The sequence below is a fragment of the Amblyomma mixtum genome, chromosome 1, assembly GCF_055824585.1.
Source record: "Amblyomma mixtum isolate Tamu chromosome 1, ASM5582458v1, whole genome shotgun sequence".
Lineage (NCBI taxonomy): Eukaryota > Metazoa > Arthropoda > Arachnida > Ixodida > Ixodidae > Amblyomma > Amblyomma mixtum.
The window spans coordinates 45043348-45057710 of NC_143012.1; the positions used below are offsets into that span (position 1 = coordinate 45043348).

Genomic DNA, 14363 nt, shown 5'->3' on the forward strand with positions numbered 1-14363 from the left:
CGCCGGTAGCTCTCCAAAGGAGTTACAAAAAAATAACTGCTTCCAATGTCTTCTCAATGTTCATCGAGATATCACTCGAGCTGTGCATTTGATAATGCGCCGAATTATAATTTCTGATTTCTAATAACGCGTGCAAAAAGAACATACATGCCACAATACACTTCGTTGTCATACGTGATCTGTTAGGGGCTTTGAGAGAAGGCCGCTTAGAGAAGAGGGGAGCTCCAGGGCTTTCGGCTGAAAAACTGCTTTCGCGCGCTCCCCAAAGGATGGCGCTGCGGTCCTACACTCACGCATGTAAAAGACCGGCCGCAGGGCCTTCATGCCCTTTCCCCCTCTGGCAGGCAGATGTATACCCGCTCGCGGAGTATTCGAATGCGCTGCATATACATTCTTGTCAGGCCTGCGTCTCGTCGTGTCCGCGTACGCTTCTGAATCGTCCTGCATTTGAATGTCGCCACCGTCACAGCTTCTTAAGACGAGCAATGGAGCCTGATGAAAGGAGAGGTAGGAAGCGTCTTGCGGAAGGCGATCGCTCTGCGAGTGATACGCCACAGAAGAAGACTGCTCGCCCCTGCGGACAACGCCATGATTATGCGGCCGCTCCAGAAAGCGACAGTATGCGAGGTGTAGTGTGGTGTGTTGAACACTAGACCCATTTCAATATTTTGACTAGTATCATCTACAACCAATGCGTTATGGCCGTAAACATTTCATGCTTACTCTACTGTCGGTTATGGGAGAGGCAGAGATTTTTTATTTCATCTCTCAAAAATATATGATCAAATACTATCATACAATTCTGCTTTCGGGCAGACGGTCCCTGATTAGGTGTTCCGGCCTCACACCGTCAATGGGACCGTCTTAGCACCACTCAGTCAACGCAAGGAACATTTAAAGCGGAGCCTTTCCGTATGCTCTACCAGAATCGCACTCGCATGACACAGGCTTGAAACGTGGCATTTCTGCGAAGGCGGGATGTCTCGTAATAAATGACTACCGGTGCTTTGGATACAGTGGAAACGGCACGTGGTCGAGAGGGGTAGGGTGGTCGTGGTTGTCTAATTCCAGGTAAATGTATGATTCATGACTCCTGTAATTTTCTATGTCATGCAGTGGGAAGGATTCGAAAACAAAGAGCTCCGGAAGGTTTGTCAAGTCAGAAGGTTCGTCAGTTTTGGAAAAGGATTTTTGTGTTTCCCTCTTTCAAGCACCAACATTTAGGTGTGATCCGCGGAAGTCTACAACTGCGGGCAGCTATTTTCTCTGCATGCTTCACCTCCATTTATTCAATAAACCAAGTCAGCCACTGTGTACGAACTGTTAATCTACACGCATAATGAAAGCCTTTATTTTCCTCCAAAAAGTCACTGAAAATTGTTGAATGCGTTCATAGCACTGGGTTGATTATTCATAATAAAAATGAAGCGGTAAAAACGGGACATACAGTACGCTGATGAAATAAACACTTCATCTACTACGGATTCTCATTTAAATAAAAAAGCACACTCTCCAGCACAGTTTTCATGCTCGAGAACATGATCTACAATTCACATCTTAAACAGGCACTTGTCATCATCCAATCAAGAGAGAGCACAACTAAATTTCACAATAGCGCAACTCACATGCATTCAGGGTGATATCCAGCTGCACAGAGTTGCTAGACTCCTTAATAGGACATATTGATACATGCATTCGAAGAAACAGAAGTAGTGCATGCACTAGAAGAGGAAGAAGTTAGTTGGCTCTCGCGCGCGGGCTCGAACCACTGAGGGACGCCGCAGGTTTTTTCGTCTCTGCGCTGGTGTACTTTTTGGCGTTGCACGCTACAGTTTGGTGGAGGTGCGGGGTACGCTTCTCGACCTGCGATACTTCTCCTCATTAGACCTTAAAAGCGGGTACTGGCAAATCGAAGTGGACGAGCGAGACCGGGAGAAGACTGCTTTCGTGACGCCTGACGGCATGTATGAGTTTAAAGTGCTTCCATTTGGTCTGTGCTCAGCACCGGCCACGTTCCAACGCATGATGGACACTGTTCTCTCCGGCTTGAAATGGCAGTCCTGCTTGGTGTACCTGGACGATGTCGTTATATTTTCGACCACCTTTGACCAACATTTGGAGCGGTTGCGCATTGTGCCACAAGCACTCAAATCCGCGCAGCTCACCATCAAAGCCGAGAAATGCCATTTTGGCTTTGAGGAACTCCGCTTTACGGTCACGTTGTCAGCGCACAAGGTGTCCGCCCGGATCCTGACAAAACCGCTGCCGTCTCAGGTTTTCCACGCCCAACTGACAAGAAGGCCGTTCGCCGGTTTTTGGGCCTGTGCTCCTATTATAGGCACTTTATTCAAGATTTTTCGAAAATCGCGGAACCGCTGAACGCACTGACCCGTGACGACACGCCCTTCCTGTGGGGGACCGACGAAGAGGCTGCATTTATCGAGCTTCGCAGCCGCCTGTAAAGCACTCTGATACTCGGTCATTTCGACGAGCATGCTGCCACGGACATCCACACTGACGCCAGCAATGTTGGTCTTGGTGCAGTACTGATCCAGTGGCAAGATGGTGCAGAACGGGTCATCAGTTATGCTAGTCGAACACTTACGCGCTCCGAGACCAATTATTCTACGACGGAGAAAGAATGTCTTGCAGTGATATGGGCCATCTGCAAGTTCCGACCGTACCTCTACGGACGACCTTTCCGTGTGGTAAGCGACCACCACTCCTTATGCTGGCTGGCGAGCCTCAAAGACCCCTCAGGACGCTTGGCTAGATGGAGCCTACGCTTGCAAGAATACGACTTAACAGTAGTTTACAAGTCTGGCCGTAAGCATCAGGATGCGGATTGTCTGTCGCGAGCGCCTATCCCAATCAATACCGAAGAAACCACCGATGATTTTCCTTTCCTGGGCTCTGTTAGTACCACCCAAATGGCGCAGCTTCAGAGGGCGGACTCGGAGTTGGCCCCGCTCATCGATTACCTCGAAGGCAGTGAAGCTCCCATTCCGCGTGTTTTTCTTCGAGGGCTTCACTCCTTCACTTTACGGTCTGGTGTTCTCTACAAGCGCAACTTTGCCAACAGCGAAGAAGTGTTCCTACTTGTCGTACCATCACAGCTGCGGTCTGAGATCTTGAGTGCCTGTCATGATGCACCACCCGCCGGCCACCTTGGAGTCAGCCGTACACTCGCGCGGATTAGACAAAAGTATTATTGGCCCAGGTTACTCCCATCGGTGTGGGCCTACGTAAAAACATGCCGTGAATGCCAACGTCGGAAGACTCCTCCATTGAAACCAGCCGATTTCTTCAACCCGTCGATCCACCGAAGACCCCTTTCCAACAAGTGGGCATGGACCTCCTTGGTCCATTTCCGAAGTCTTCGCCTGGAAAGCGTTGGATAGTCGTTGCGACTGACTACCTCACACGGTACGCTGAGACCACGTCTCTTGCCAAAGGCACTGCTGCTGAAGTGGCGCAGTTCTTCGTCCACAACATTGTCTTGCGTTATGGAGCACCCGCCGTTGTTACTGACCGCGGAACTGCTTTCACGGCCCGGTTAACCCAGTCCGTGATGACTCTGACGCACACGAGCCATCGACGTGCTACGGCGTATGACCCGCAGACAAAGGGGTTGGTAGAGCGACTCAACCGCACAGTAGCCGACATGCTATCAATGTACGTTGACGTCGAGCATCGAACTTGGGACACCATTATTCCGTACGTAACGTTTGCGTACAACACCGCCCTGCAAGAAACAACCCGACTGACCCCCTTTCAGCTTGTCTTCGGTCGCCAGGTGACCACTCCGTTGGATGCTATGTTGCCCGTCGACCCTTACTGCGACTCTGACGCCCCTGACCTCGACGTAGATACCTTCGTTCAGCGTGCTGAGGAAGCGCGTCAACTGGCCCGCCTGCGAATCCACCGTCAACAGGAGACTGACGCCGCTAGGTACAACTTTGGGCGCCGTTTCGTCAGTTATGCGCCCGGCGACCTTGTGTGGATTTGGATACCTGTTCGTCGCCGCGGGCTCTGAAAAGCTGCTGCGCCGATACTTCGGCCCTTACGAAGTAGTGCGCTGCATCAGTGATGTGACTTATGCAGTTGCTCCCGCCCCGTCAGCATCTTCATCGCGCCGGTCGCACCGAACTGAAGTCGTACACGTTGTTCGCATGAAGCCTTACCACGACCGGCTACCTGACTGAACTGCGGTCCACTGCAGCTGTGTTGTACCCTTTCCCTGACTTTTTTGCTCCTAGTCGCACCGTGTCGATGCTGCCGAAGAGGGGGGCAGTGATACATGCATTCGAAGAAACAGAAGTAGTGCATGCACTAGAAGAGGAAGAAGTTAGTTGGCTCTCGCGCGCGCGCTCGAACCACTGAGGGAACGCCGCAGGTTTTTTTCGTCTCTGCGCTGGTGTACTTTTTGGCGTTGCACGCTACAATATTATGAAGGGAGAACCCTTATAGCCTAGGCGTGGTTTCTATTGGCTCTCCGAATCAGCGCAGAACATTCTTATTGGCTTCTGGTGAGTTATATACATATAGTAGACATTTACAGCCAACAGATAGTGCTCGGCAGTATTGCGCAGTGCTTTTGTATTTCCAAAAAGGGCGGCTCCTGCTAGCATGCAATGTCTTACTAGTAGACATTTTAGCTGCCAAAGTGAGGGGGGGGGGGGCGGCATTTATTATCAGAACGGCTACTACACGAGTAAGTGTGGTACTTGCTTCCAACGAGGAGTGAAGACTAAGACCGTTGCCAGAGTTCCGCTTGGTAATTCCCACCGAAAAATATTGCCAGGATCATTGAAAAAACTGAAGTGCGAGCAATGCGAATGCAATAAAGTTGCATTGGAATGCGCTTCAATTCAATATTAATTCGCTGCAAATTTTATTCCAATACTAATCTAATTGTATTAGTAAACTATTCCAATTCTGTTCTAATTCTACTCTACACCACTGTAGCTGATGCAGTTGAGGCGCTAGTGCTGACTATTACTAGTTAATATTTCGTAAGTTCTGCCTTCGATGACGCCATACCGTATCGACAAATCGCGAGTTTTGTAAAACCATCATTTTTGAGGTTACGCTGGTACTTTCGTATCGATGAGCCATGTAATGTGTTCACATTAAAAGCTTCAAAGAAACGCAGAAATGCCTACCAGCCATAAAAGATATACTTTGAAGTGTATGGGATGCACACGCTTTGAAATGTTTCCAAACACTCTCACGAGAGCGTTGTAGCGGTTTTCGCGTACACCCGCGTCGCTGCCGTCCGGTACGCCTCCTGTGTTTATAAATGTTAAGTGTGTGGATACACGGTTTTGTTGGATATACACTTCCTGTTTGAAAAGGGCGCGTATTTCGAGCAAGCAGTTATCTCAGGGAAAAAGAGAAGCATCGAAAGCTGGCGCGTCATCTGCACGGGCCTCTTATCGAACACGGAGCAGTATGCTTTGCATGTTGCGCTGCCTTATCAAAACGAGCGCCAGAAGTGTCGCGTGCACCGGCGCGAACGTTTTCGACTGCCGCGCCGTTGATACCAGAAGCGCTGTGGGCCTTGTATCACCATCTGCAGCCATGTTTGTTTGTAAACGACAAAATGCGGTGAGGCGAAAGCCTTAAGCGCGGTGTTGCTTGTGTCACTGATGTGTGGTTAGGATGTTAAGCTTCGCCTCTGAGTGAAACGCGACAGCCTCTTGCAACGCTGCCAGGGAGTGTATAGAACGCCATCGCCCGTTCGGTTGTACGCCTTGCTCGTCTGTAAATTGTGTTTTGAGGAAAGGAAATGAATCTGTCTCGCATACCTCAGTGGACACGGTATTCACTAGACGCGCCTTTGTGCATTGCAAACCGCCGAGCTGGCATGGCGGAGTGGTTAGCATGCTCGTCTCGCACTCCCGAGACCGCGGTTCGATTCCCGAACTCGACCAATTTCCTAGTCGGTTTTATTAATTTATCTGGCCTACCTAGAAAGGTTAAATACGCTAATTGGGAAATTAAGCAATTAACTAAACTCATCCCCACTTACTTGGAGCATCACTCCATGTAACCTTTAATTGGTTGCATGCTTACCAGCCAAAGTATAATTTGCCCCGCTTGAAATACGCGCACTGTGACGTCATGACCATTTCGACCAATTGAAAAGCGTGACATTTCTGTCGACAACTCCTGCGTACAGCGATGAGGCAAGGCTTCCGCCCTAAAGTCATGTATAGTACACCAACAGTTGTGAACGCCTCGTTTCCTAGTTGCGCAGCGCTGTCGTTGGCACGGTAACTTGATGAGGTGCGAGGAAGAAAGAGGAGGGGAAGAGAGACAACTGCCACGCTAATTGGTTCTCAACTTCCCCCGTTCTTCCTTCCGCACCAAGCCTGCCACAAGGGATACCCGCCTTATTTACATGAATGAACGATCATGCATGGCAGTCTTCAGTGCACGGTCGCAAGGGTACTCGCGTCTGTGCATTACGCAAGCATGGCCAACATATCTAGCCGCACTCCACCGTCCTACTCTGCTGCCCTATTTAGAATTGCTAAACACTCTATTTGGCGTCACCATTTGTCACCACGACAACTGTTACTGAAATACGCGTTACCACGAGGCTGAATGTGAATCTTGTTTATTCTTGGTTTTTCTGCAACTATATAGCAGAATGTACGAGTCAGTGAGACGTAAATGCCCTGTTTATTGACTTATGGTGATAGCAGGTCTTGTCTCTATGCGCTTCTTGTTACACACAGTGTCCGAAGCTACCCGTATCAGTACGGCACGTGCAGTTTGGTCCACATCCGCCGTTATTGCCGGGGTGCATCGGTCCTACATTGCACTAAAGGAAAGGGCGAGAAAAAGATAGATATTTTATGATGCTAGTAGCGTAAAACAAGCTAGTTTTGAGTGTTATACGTTTCTGTAGCAATCTTACGGACATGAATTACGTGTTTTATTTTCCACATTACTTAGCTGTTATTTGCATTCTTATCACCTGAATACTTCTGTACCTTCTTTTGTAACGGCCGTGTCACCTTATCCATGATGCAACAAGTATTTCTTTAAAACGCTTTTTGCTTTGCCGTCGGCCTTGCTAGGTGTAGATCCTCTTTGCTGATTGTGCGCATTCCCCATTGCTGATTGTCCATCACATATTTTGTGTTTCCTTGCTGCTGTTAAATGCAGCTCGGCAATGCTTCAAGAGCAACGTATCCACTCCTGCTCTGACTGCCAAGAAGCAGTTGGCAGCATTTTATAAGTAAATAAAATAAATAAATAAGAGGAGAGCCTGGAGCTAAAGGCTCACAGCATGGGTGACACAGGCCCCAGAACCCCTCTGTAAAGCACACATTTTAAAATGCTATTTTTCATGTCTCAAAGAGTTATTTTCGTCATGAAATCATTCCTGTTCACATTGTGTTTGTTTTTTATGAAAGTTTAGGTGATCACCGAGCGGTATGTTAGCATTTGTGCACGGCGCGTATGAGCTCAGTTTCAGTATCTTCAGGCGATTCTGATTTATGCACTTGACAGCGCCAGCCTGTCTTTGAGAACACATAGATAAAGCTTTGCAAATGACAGAGCTTTAGTGCCGCTCACTGCATTCGTCTTGCTGCCACTTATCACCACATTCGTTCAAGCTTCGCCCGCAGCGAATTGTATTTCCATCAGAAAAGAGAATGGCTCTGTATTCAAGTTTTTACAGTACCCTAATGACTCTATTTTTGAACACAAATCAGGAACGTGACCTATCTTTTCAGTTATGCAGTGTACTGAATTCAAATTCAACAGGATATACTGCAGGTCTTATGATGATCATATACCGTTTTCTCACCTACCGAGAAACTTCAGCTACCTTACCTCTTCCTGGAAGGGTTTAAAATCCTGCACGGCAACTTTTTCCTGTGCTGGGAAAGGATCGCAGGCTTAGGCTAAGGAAATTGTTTTCTTTTAACAAACGCATCCGAAACTTGCAGTTTTGGAACATTTATATGAAGAAAGCAAGTGTTGACGCAGAAGCAGAGTAAATGGGCATGATCAGTATGAAAGTTATAGAAAATGGAAATTAAAAAGAAACTAGTGCTTGCGTCTCGAGGCATTCTAAAATTGAATTAGAATTTTGTGCAATGGGGTAGCAGGTACCGAGTCCATTTTTGGTCCAGCAGGGCAACCCGCCACCCCGAATTTATTGCACATGAGCATGTTGTCCTGCTATGTGTATTGAATATAATTAGACGAATTGGGATGATAGAAGGTAATAAAGAAAATGTAGCCAATTCAGAAAGGTTATGCTGGGTGGTATTACGACCACAGCCGCGCAAAGAATACTTCTCCCGGCGCGCCATTCCGTTTTGTGGATACGTCTACAGCACTAGGTTATTTTGATATATAACATGAAACATCCTCAAATATGAAGGAATTAAAAACTCTGAAATTTAGAAAATCTCCCGGAAGACTTTTTTAAGCGGCCTTGAAAAATCAAGGAAGGAAATTGCTTTAGAGCGCAGCTCTAAGGCACTCCTTCCTGCGTTGATGGGCGTTTTTCAGCTCCGGCCTCGGCGTAACCTAGCGAACGAGGGCATCAGAGGATAAAAGAGAGCGACCATATCGGAGGGCGAAAGATGGCGATAGCGAAGAGAGGGCGGTGAGGTAAGCGGTAGCGTGAAGGCGTCTCACGCACAGGGAGGCTATCCGCAACTACGATGCTGGCCGTATCTCTTGCCAGGCGTTACACATTCTCCTTTCTACTGCACCCTCTTCCAACTGTCGCTTACTTCTTTGGGCTCCAGCTCACGAGTCGCTCAGCGGAAAAGCCCAGGCGCACACTCTCGCCCGAGATCTCAGCTGCCGAGTAGAGTGTATGATCAGCCTCTCTGCTTCCTCTGACACTAATATCTCATGCGCTTCTCTATACTCACCACTTACACGGACATACTCCAGCACTACCGGCTCGAAAGATGCCTCTATCCTTCCGCACACCGTGATCTAACAAGACGCGAGGCCGTCCAATGCCGCAAACTACAAAGTGGCAGTTTTCCAAATCCCCTCTTATACAGCAGGATCTTTCCGCAACAGATGGACCCCATGTACAAACACTGCTGAACTCAGGCGACTCTCATACACACGGTGTGAACTTGTACAAATTACAACTCAACTCAAGCAAATTACAACTCAAACACCCTGGATACGTGGGAGTCTCTACTGCGTACTTCCGAGCCGGCAGACCAACGCCGGCTTATGCAGCGCGCGGTGGAGACCGCGACATCCCAAGGGATCCCCGCCGACCTTCTCTAAGCCAGCGCAACCGGTCCTTGGATTCGTACCCTATTTTTGGGAGTAATAAAAGAGATCACCACCACCACCACCCCGGCAAAAAGAGAAGGAAAAGATTGTTCTGGATTGCGCTCGAAGGCTCGAGTTCCGGCCAGCGCATCTGAGCTAATGGCCCTGGCCCTCCTCTCTCGACGAACTTGGCGAAGTGGCACACACCGACCTACAAATCCAGATGGTTCGAGGCCTATCGAAAAGTCAGGGGGAGGGAAACGCAGCTTCACGTGAGCTGCAGCGCCACTGTCTTACTGTCAACGCTATACGGGTCGAACAGACTCGTCGCCGGTTTAATATTCGAGCGCCTTCAGGTGCGGGTCCTCAAATGTGTCCCAGTGGACAGTCTTATCGAAATTATAATGTTGAAGGGTAGCATCACGCTTAGTAACCGGAAGCACTGAATTGTACGAAGCAATCAAGTTTGCCCGCATCAATGGTGACCAAGTGAGGTAGAAACTTCTCATTTCTGCATCAGAACAAACGAGCAGTGCCAGCATTGCTTACGGGGCTCCAAGACCTTCGTTAGTGGGATTCTGAGCATGACCTCCGAGCAGAATACTCTCGAAGCCACGCATGCAATAAGAGTGTATGGGTGTCGAGGACAACCTGAACATGCTCGTTCTGAAAATTGACCCCCCGAACAAAAATGATTACTCTCAACAAGCGCTGGAAACGTGATCATCCCTTCGCTGCTTTCGTTTCAACCGTACTCATAATGAAGAAAGAACAGCAAAACAGAATTGCGGAAAAAGTTCTCTGAAAAACAATTGCCTTTTATATGCGTGCTATGTTAAAAACTTAAATTAAAGCACCCATTTCAATCAAAACCTGCGAGTTCATAAATGCTTTGGTGACAGTAACTTCCAAGGGCCATGCATGGGTAAAGCACCCCCGAAGGTGGTCACAAGTCGGCGATGCGTTGTCGCTACTAGTTTGCCTTAGCTCGTTTGCCCATGACAGGCCGTTCTATGACATTTGCTAATCCCCGACATAGGGCGAAGCTAGGCGGCCAAGCTCGACCCGTTAAGTTTTGATCCACCAGATTGCTCGGCCCAGACATCAGCCCGACCATAGTTTTGTCGCCTGGGGAGTGAGTAAAACAAGGCATAATTACTACCCAGAAAGAATAGCAACAATGCCGAGATATGATGCATTTGTACTTTTTTTATGTACATTCATGATGCGCTCGTCACAGAAATGCGTAAATTATATACGTTTTCTCACATTCGATAAACTTTAGTTACCCAAGGAGATTGGGCCAGTGCTATTCCACTCGCATCAAATGCTATCACGTAGAGATAACTCTCTCTGGTAACATTTAAGAGGATTCCTTGCGCAAGTAGCTTGGTCACGGTTGTCATCTGTGAAAATGTCAAAGGTATGGCGATACGCACGTGTAGCCGTCCCTTCTTAAAGGCCGCGCGTAGTCATCAGGTGATGTTAAGGCCGCACCAATCCGAAGGTTTCAGAAACATGGCACTTAAGTCACCCCCCTGCCTTTCGTACCCATGCCAGCGGTGCCGCCGCGGATGCTTTCCCTCTTTCCTGTCTTCTAAGAACTGAAGCGACTCCCTTTCCACCACTCAGGACGTGCATCGTTTCTTAGGAGTGTCTCTTTTGTTTGTTGTCGCTCTTGTCTTTTGGCGACGAGTAGTACACGCAAACGGAGCCCGCTTCCGCCAACGGGACCATCACCGCCGTCATATCGGCGTGGTTTCATGGCTGCGACAGAAGCACCTCAGCCGCTGCGATTTGCCGCTGTTTACATGACAACTTATCGATGCTTTAGCAATAATTGTGGCGCCCTAAGTAGCGGCTGGAATTTAGCACTATGCTGATTGGTGAGCTTGGTGCCTTCTGCCTCATTCTACAGCGATTTCTAGTTTCTCGCCGCCTTCGCCAGCTGGCGCTTTGAGGAAACTAAATGGCGTACTCGCCCGGTTAGCCAGAAATGCTTTCTAGCATTGCTGCCTCGGACTCCCAATTCTCCTCGCACACCTGGCTGGGACACGATTTCGGTTTTACGTGCACATCTTACAGGCGCAGTCAAGTATTGATCTACTACCTGCTGAGCAGCAACTCCGTTGTAACTGCCTATCAACGTACGCGTTTATATAAAATCTACAGGAGAAACACCTGTCTCACTGCAACTCCGTCGCGGTCTTAAATATTTAAGTCCTCATGCAAGCGTGCAAGACTCCAACATGGACTTATTTTTGTACACATTTACCCTATTACGACATTAATTCTCCCGTAAAAGCGAAAATAAGGCGAGAAGAATTTCTCTTATACCTTAACTCAGACGACCGTTGGACGAAGCTTTAGTGCGGTAGACACCAAACTTAAAAGTGTACGAGGGCTGTATGGGCTTCCTCTATATGTAAGTTCATCCACCGCCAAGTATTGGAAGCAACAAACGCTAGAAGATATTCTAGTTAAGCTCCAAAATGATTTAAATGCGTTTTCTCGCGAGACCTACCTCTCGATACCCACCTCTAGCACGACACTTAGCGCTGTGTGTGTCTTTTCTATCTGGGTCCCTGTCTTTTGCGCTCTTTTAAAGAATCATGGTTCACCAACTAGCCTGCACGTCTACCTTTGTAAACTTACTGAGAGATCAGCTATGGAATGACATCGGTCTGTAGTAGTGGCGTCACAGCAAAGTGGCACTGCGTACTACGAACGGCGACACGTGATTTCGGTGCTCGGCGGGCTGACTGGCGGCCGAGCTATACCTTCACACCAGTTAGACCACGACCTCACTAACTGAGCTTGTATATCCCGTCTTCGTATTACAAATATGCGAAACGATTAACTACATTCAATGCGTTCACATTTCGGGTCTAACCCGCAGTATAAACTGGCCAGATACTAATTTAAGTCGTCGCAGGACTCCTTCCGCGGCTGGTAGGCCTTCCAAGTACAAGGGTTTCGTGTATGCGATATTGTGGAGAGCGAATTCACATTTTCGAGTGAATTTAAATGGCAGTCTACTATAGTGTGACTATAGTGACATGAAATCGGGTGTCGCTGACTATCCGGGCGTATATGTATATTGTATCAGGAGGAAGCGGAGATGCTAGGCCGTACCACCCGGTTTTGTGGAACAGTGCTGCAGGCGTCCGGCAGATGTCGCCAGCGTCGCTTGCGGATTAAAGAATACCCCATTTCATTTATTGTAGATCGGCGCCAGGCGTACTTCTGGGTAGAGCTATTTAAAATAAAGCATGAGTCATGTATGAAAAAGAGAGACGCCTTTCCTACGGGGTGTCAGCTAGCGGATTATCTTGCGCCTCTGAGGCTGGTAGTCGCGCTCATCGACGCACCTTACAGAATTAACGAATCGCATAAACAAGCAAACGTATCATAGTAGCAAAAGAGGACAATGTCTAACTTAAGTAGAAGGCAGCTTGGACTTCAAGCCGAACGAACGCGTAGGTTCTGCCAGTGCACATGCAGATATATATAAAAAAAAGTAGCGCTGAGGTTTAGTCATCCTCATCTGCGTATTGTTGGGAAAATTTCATGCTCGCACAAATATTAAAGCTTAATCTTGCGGTATTATCTAGAAGCATTCAGTTCGCTAATGTAGGGACTGTGTGCTAAACCAGCAGCATGAAAAAACGATCATCTGTCGCGACCAAGCTAGCGGTAATTCAAAGAAGTGTAGGGTTTTAACGTAGCTAAACCGAGTAGACGTGAGAAAGCATGCGTTTAGACTGGTTGGCTCAAGGTTCTGCTTTGATGGGTCATCGGCACGTCTCGCGACGATATTAGACTCAGGTTAACGTCTGATCGTGGTTAGGCTGATCTGGTCTGTTCGCGCCACAGATGGTAGTTTATCAAAAGATGATGTGCAGTGCACAGCCCGAGAGTTTGTTGCAGTTTCACACGAGGCGTGATCCGCTGCGGTGATAGAATAGTGCCGTCGTGCATTGGCCAGCGACGCTGATCTGATCGCGCCGCCGCGGGCACGAAACGCAGTCACCTTCAAGGACAGCTTTACACAAACTCTGTGAGCCGTTTAGACCTCATGGAGTAGTGCTTTAGCACTAAACGCCCTGATACACAGCCTATACGTTAGAGAGCAGACGACGCAGCAATCTAAGCGCCGAAAATTTTAGGGTGCATGCGATGAGACTTTCTGTTTCGCGTGGTTCTCACGTTGCAGCACAGCCCGGCACTCAGAAACCGAAAGCGAAGTTGCTAAATATAAAAATGCATTAACAAATTATTTACCACGCATACATTAAACCCTGGGGGTTGCATTATGCGTACTGGCTACGCAATGTTTGAGACAACCCACGCCCCACTAAACAGCCGTTTCGGTGGCTCAGTGCTTACGGTGCTCGGCTGCTGACCCGAAAAAAGCGGGTACGATCCCGGGCGCGGCGGTCGAATTTCAATGGAGGCGAAACTCTAGGGGCCCATGTACTGTGCGATGTGAGTGCACGTAAAGAACCCCAGGTGGTCTAACTTATTCGGCGCACAAAACTACGGCGTCCCTCATAGCCTGAGCCGCTTTGGGATGTTAAACCCCGTAAAACCAAACCAAACCAAACTAAACATTTCGCATGTCGATCCCGTTAACGACAAAAGTTGCTTTGCGTCTAAATTCTGAAACTACTGATTAAAAGCAAGAGCGAACAACACTAGGATATGGCTTAGGGCCTCCATGTTAACAGCTGATATCTCTACTTTTTGTTGTTTACATGGCATAACACTATTTAGTGCTTCTTCCAGCCTGACGTCCACGAAAAAGACTTGTTTTTCGGTGTAGAGACAGATGACTCATTGTTCATTGGTGATGGTTAATTACAACGCTTGGTTGGTGCCTAAGGGCTTCATAGCCACGTCTATATGAGCACGTACCGTAGGAAATGTGCACCGGGCAGGCCCACACATCGCGGTAGGTGTTCGGGCTATAAAGTTGGTCTCTCCCACCTCCCCTTCCCCGCGTCTGCTTCATCTCGATTTTTAACATTGCTTTTATGATCAACATGTTCTGAAAATTATACAGATAAAAGTGCGGTGCCTCCATT

At 48.2% G+C, this 14363-nt stretch overlaps 1 pseudogene; it reads right to left on the bottom strand.

The window, feature by feature from the left end:
- LOC149366200 (uncharacterized) overlaps positions 1–14363 on the bottom strand; it is a 140831-nt pseudogene that overhangs the window by 101552 nt on the left and 24916 nt on the right.